Here is a 6,070-nt window from a genome sequence, read left to right as displayed (position 1 = left end):
TCAAGTCACCAATTGAAATGCTACTCAAGTAAAAGTCTTAAAGTATCTAGTATTTATTGTACTTAAGAATGATAAGTAATATACAAATAAATGTACTCAAGTACTGAAAGCAAAAGTACAAGTAAATGTTAATGATCAAAAATGGACTGATTTTTTTTATATTACAAAGTTTATCTAGGCTTGTAAATGACTGGTAGTATTAGTCAAAATACTGAAAATTGTGCACATCACACAAAAACACTTCAGAAACAAGGTTTCAAAACCTAAATAAACGAGAGTAGGCTACTCACTAGTTGTTCACAGGAAACAGTTATTTTTTCTATATGTATTTATTTATTTTCATTGTTACATGGTTTTATCTTTTCTGTTGTGGTAGAGAAGCTTGAATCTTTGACTGGACTGGGTTGCTTGACGTGAGGACGTTTCGCTTCAAATCACAGAAGCTTCCTCAGCTAAAATTCTTGCTCTTGTAGTCTGACTTCTGTCTTGACTCTCTACAAGAGTGATTTGAAGCGAAACGTCCTCACGTCAAGCAACCCAGTCCAGTCAAAGATTCAAGCTTCTCTACTATGGAAACCACCTGGACAACTGAGAGCCTACACAGAAACTTTTCTGTTGTGTTTTGTTTCATTAGGTTCTTTTTGTCTCTTTCTCTAAAATTGTATTGTAACATTATTAGTCTATTATTATTGACTATTATGTAGACTATTATTGTTGTTGCTATTATTAATATATGAATAAAAATACATTTCAGAAATTACAATTTCAATCAATCAATCAATCAACATTTATTTATAAAGCGCTTTACAGCACCGACTGGTGTCCAAAGTGCTTAACATTAAAACACAAATTTACAAAATAAAACACATATAAAATAAAATTTTAAAACAACACATAAAAAAAACAGAAAAATAACAGAACATGTCACCTCCCCACTAAGTGTTAAAAGCCAGTTTAAATAAATAAGTCTTTAACTTAGATTTAAAAAGTGCTAGGTCAGGAATAGTACGTAACTCAAGAGGTAGCTCATTCCACAGTCTGGGGCCAGCTACCGCGAAAGCATGATCACCCCAGCGTTTATATCTTGACCTTGGAACATCTAAGTACAGCTGGCCAGACGCCCTTAACGTCCTACTGTAGGTGCGCAAAGTTAAAATTTCAGACAAGTAGGGAGGTGCAAGGCCATAAATAGCTTTAAAAACAAACATTAAAATTTTAAAATCAATTCTAAAACAACTGGAAGCCAGTGGAGTGAGTATAGGATGGGCGCAATATGCTCACGTCTAGAAGTGTTTGTCAAAAGACGAGCAGCAGCATTCTGCACCAACTGGAGACGCGCAAGAGACGACTGATTAATGCCCGCATAAATTTGACTCTTTTACGACAATAAACGCTGAGCCATTAATTATACAGAAAACAAATCAACACAAACGTGCTGATGCAAACAGCTTAATTTTAATTTCGTTGTACCTTGTGTATAATGACAATAAAAAGCATTCTATTCTATTAATGCTAACTTTAACATTGAAAATGCCATAGACATGCTAATGCGTTAGCATCGGTCCCGTTTTTAAGTTATAAAATACATCTATCAACTGTTTCAGAAGACCATAACAGGTCGGTTTAACATAAAAATATTAAATATTACTCACAGACATATGCTCTTCAGGGTTTTAGCTGGGAAAATTAGGATAAAGCGAAATTAAACAATGAATACATGAATCGTAGATCAAAGCACTGCTTCGACCTGCGAATCACTGCTTTGATTGGTTCAAGGTTCAAAGCAAAGCCGTGCTGCAGAAAAGTTGATTACAGACCCGCTGCAGGTCTGTAATCAATGAAGAGAAATTATCATTTTCCTGACAAACACCCCCAAGTGTGCAACTGCAAAAAAGCCTACCAGACATGCCTCATGACAAATCGGCCTGACTTCATTGCAGTCACTAGCAGGGATGGGTATTGATAAGGTTTTTCGATATCAATGCCATTATCGATTCTGCTTATCGATCCGATTCCTTATCGATTCCCTTATCGATACCTCGTGAATTTTGTACTAAAAGTAGGCTTTACAGGTTTTCTATGTATTTCCTTGAGTCTTAAAGTAAATAAATATGAAATTAGTCACTGTATCCTTGATCTCTGGACATAAATAAAATAAACAAAACTGTTTCGCTTTGAAGTTATTAATTCAGACTGAATTCTATCATTCTATCTTGACTTGTCAGAGAGCCGCGCAACGTTTGGAGCTGTGTGAACAGAACGGAGGATGATTCTCGTTTCTTTCTCGCAACAAGACAGGAGTCCCAGTTAGTAACTTTAATCCGCACAAAAGTGAATCACAACTCATATTCAGGGATGAAAGTGGTGAAAAACAAAAAAAGCTGAAACCCAAAATTACCCCCCACCACCACCTGCACGAAAATGTTTGAATTCTAGAAGCTCTGAAATGCAATCTGGGACTATTCCAGACAATAAACTGGAGTGAGTGCTGAATCCATTTAGGTGAGAAAAAAAACATACAAAAACAATACAACTTTCCTTATTCAGATTCATTCCAGTAGTATTCTGCTCTTACTAGGATGCAGCAGTTTTCTAGTTTGGCAGATAGCTCTGGAGGAAATCACTGAATTAACGTCGGAAATGTAGTGAAGTAAAAGTGAAAGTAAGCTGTATTTAAAAAACTCAAGAAAAGTACAAAGTCTCCCAAAACATACTTAAATACAGTAGTGAAGTATTTTTACTTCGTTACTATACAACACTGTAAAAATGTGAGAGGAGTTGATTTCAGAATGCAGGCACCAACTCACGAAACTGATGGAGTCTCGATTTGTTAGTCAACGGCCATAACTCTGGTCAAAAGAGCCCAATTCAAACGATATGATAATATGCGTATTACACAACGCATATACCATATGCGTATACCATGATGTTATATGGTACATATGGTACATATACCATGTCTGGGACGGATGGACAGACAGACAGACAGATGGATGGATGGAAATCGCCCCCTAGGGACCTTCGGCCATTGGGGGGATAAAACTCCAGCTGCTGTCTGCGCCAATTAAAGTTAGCAGTCAGAGCTTTCAGTAGAAGGCGTAAGACATCAGAATCTGATGGGTCACAGTCACACATCGTGACTCCTATCAGACGTTACCCTCCACCCTCAAATATATTTTTACATGTTTTTCATGTTTTTCATGAAACGCTGTGTAACTTCACACTCACTTTTGCCAGTTATGATATTTAACTTTCTTGATTGTGGCTCACCTTGTGTAAAGTTTTTTTTTAAATAATGTAATATGCAAACCACATAAAGACAGGAGACACAATGACACACACATGCACACACACACACAACCCCATACTTACCCGCAGATCTCCATTAGCAAGGTGTGGGTTGTGGTGTCCGGGGTAGGTGCCGTAGACAGGCTCTTTGCAGTAAATCTTAATGATGCAGCGGTCCTGAACATCGCGAGGGTCCTCCAGTTCATAAAAAACATTACGGGTCTCATCTTTGATCAGGAGAGCTGTGCTGGGAGTCCTGATCGCCAATAATCATCAAAAAAAAAAAGGGTTAACACTCCGGGCAAAGAGAACTTCCACACCTGTTACCAGCTAATAATCAGTGATGTGTGCTCTGTTACAGACTGAGTCAAGAAGTGTCCAATTATTAACCACATGAGGCTCCTGTAATGGGAGAATCAGCTGGACAAAATGCCATATTGAACTAATCAGGGAACTAATACTCAGTGATTCACAGATAACCAAAAAATTACTTCGATAACAGATAATCAGATAACTGAAAAGTTATCTTTGATAAAGACAAAACAATAAACCACCCAAAAATGTATCTGACGTTACAGATAACCGATAAATTCCAGTATTGTCTCTGGTACATTTGCAACTACTAACAGACTGAATTTGAGTTTTAACACCACGATCGCTTGTGGTAGCATCAAAAGCGACAACAGACCCAAACAATGAGCCCGCACTCTTTGAACATCCTGCCCCTGCTGGAAGCTCTGTTTACTACATGGCTTCCAGCACAGACGCAAGCTGAGAGCAGCTGCAAAGTCCAGCTCTCTACCAAAACACAACGCTCCGGTCAGGCGGAGGTCTTGGAAAATAAAGCAATGCTGAGTTATGGTTTGGTGTATAAATATAATTAATACTGATAAAATAACTCCATTAATGTCAATTCTGTCATTTGTACAAAGTTAAAATATAACATATATTTTTTAATGTTGAATAATGCATTAATTCTGAAGTATTGTAAAAAAACACAGACAGATCGCAAAGGATTCTGGGTAAAATGTGCCTCTTCTGCTAAACACTGATTGCTTGAGTCATTCATTATGTAAACCAACACGTTAATGTGACGTGTGTCGTGTGTTGGTGTTTACAGATAAATGTGCTTTTGTAAAATATTCCATTTTTTATTTGTAAAAACAGGCATTTTTACAGAGCCCTGGAAGTGTCATCACAAAATGTTTTGCATGTGGAGAGAATGTGCGCTCATTTGATTATATTGTGCGCTCATTTGATTATAATGTGCGTGCGTTTTTTAATGTTGTGTGCACGTTTTATTATATTGTGCACACATTTTATTATATTGTAAAACATGCACTCAATATCGTCTTGACACATAAATGTTGGCTATTCGCCCTATTGACGTTTCAAATCCCGCAAAACCTCGGAGAGTTCACCGCGCTGCGAGATCTCAGTAACATTGAGAACTGCACTGAGACGCTCTGATCACGCTACACTTTAACTGCTGCACACAACACCATTAACATTGCAACATAAAACTATTTTTATATTGTGCCTAAAACTCTCATGAATATTCTCTGGGTTTATAGACGCTGTTATTGCGTTTGTTTTATGTAAACATGCGAGAATCACAGGCTGTCTCTCCGTTATTTTCAATAGGAGCTGCTGTGAGCTAGAATCGCTTCCTGATCATGTCGTTCTGGAGGAACGTGAAGTTTGCTCTTTAATGTATTGATTATTGTTCTTTACAACACTGTTTATCCTCTTTGTTCGAGACTAATATATATGTCTGAAATTCGGTTCGCGTTTATTAAATTCCACGCAGATTAAACGTAACAGACACGGATTATTTGTTAGAATTGTTTTAGCAAGTTTTCAGGGTATCATGCAGCAGTCTCTTATTAACGTGACGAAAAGCATAAAAAAAATCACATTTTTGTAGTATAATATTCATTTACAACTATCATCGTGTTGATTCTCTATATGTTGTTTAACTGCAGCGACTCTCTGGCATGCAAGGGATTATGGGATACGTCAATAGGCCGAATGAACACTACTGGCCAGTAGATGGCAATAGAGACCTTGAGAACTTGCCAAAATAAAATTCTAGATAATCCGTGTCTGCTACATTTAAGATGCGTGGAATTTAATAAACGCAGACACAATAACAACGTCTATAAACCCAGAGAATATATTCACAAGAGTTTTAGGCACTAGAGTTTAATGCTGTTGTCCGTAGAGCCTGAACAAGAGTGTTTCAAAACTTTGAAAGAAAGAGCAGCCTCTTTAAATATTAAAAATAGATCCAAAGAACGTCTGAATTGCAAAGAACGTCTGAATTGCAAAGAATGTCTGAATTGCTCATCAACATTCATGACAGACAGTAGATATAAGCAGGGCAAAGTTACAGGACAGGGGGCTAAAACTGAAACTTCATGAATATTAATCAAACTCATGCAAAACTCATAAATATTCATCTGTGAATTTATATACCATCACCTGGACATATGAGTTGTGTATGAAATAATTACCAATTTGTCAGCTCATGGATGACAATATCACCTTCAACCAATTTTCAGCGTTACAACTCTACATGGAAAGTTTCTGAAGAAAGATGACAAGTTTGAAAATGGCACGGGTGCAACAGAATCTATGCTGCCACTAACATAGCAACTACTTTTTGGTGAATATACACTCACTGGCCACTTTATTAGGTACAACTTGCTAATATCAGGTTGGACCCCCTTTTGTCTTCAGAACTGCCTTAATTTTTGTGGCATAGATTCAACAAGGTGTT

General features: G+C 37.2%; 1 protein-coding gene across 1 annotated transcript in view; it reads right to left on the bottom strand.

The window, feature by feature from the left end:
- Nucleotides 1–6,070, bottom strand: part of zgc:114120 (uncharacterized protein LOC619267 homolog) — a 238,363-nt gene that overhangs the window by 41,441 nt on the left and 190,852 nt on the right. The gene's annotated exons all lie outside the window — the stretch shown is intronic.

The sequence above is a fragment of the Thalassophryne amazonica genome, chromosome 18, assembly GCF_902500255.1.
Source record: "Thalassophryne amazonica chromosome 18, fThaAma1.1, whole genome shotgun sequence".
NCBI lineage: Eukaryota > Metazoa > Chordata > Actinopteri > Batrachoidiformes > Batrachoididae > Thalassophryne > Thalassophryne amazonica.
The sequence above is the reverse complement of the archived record's forward strand: the minus strand, read 5'-3'. Positions and strand labels throughout refer to the sequence as shown.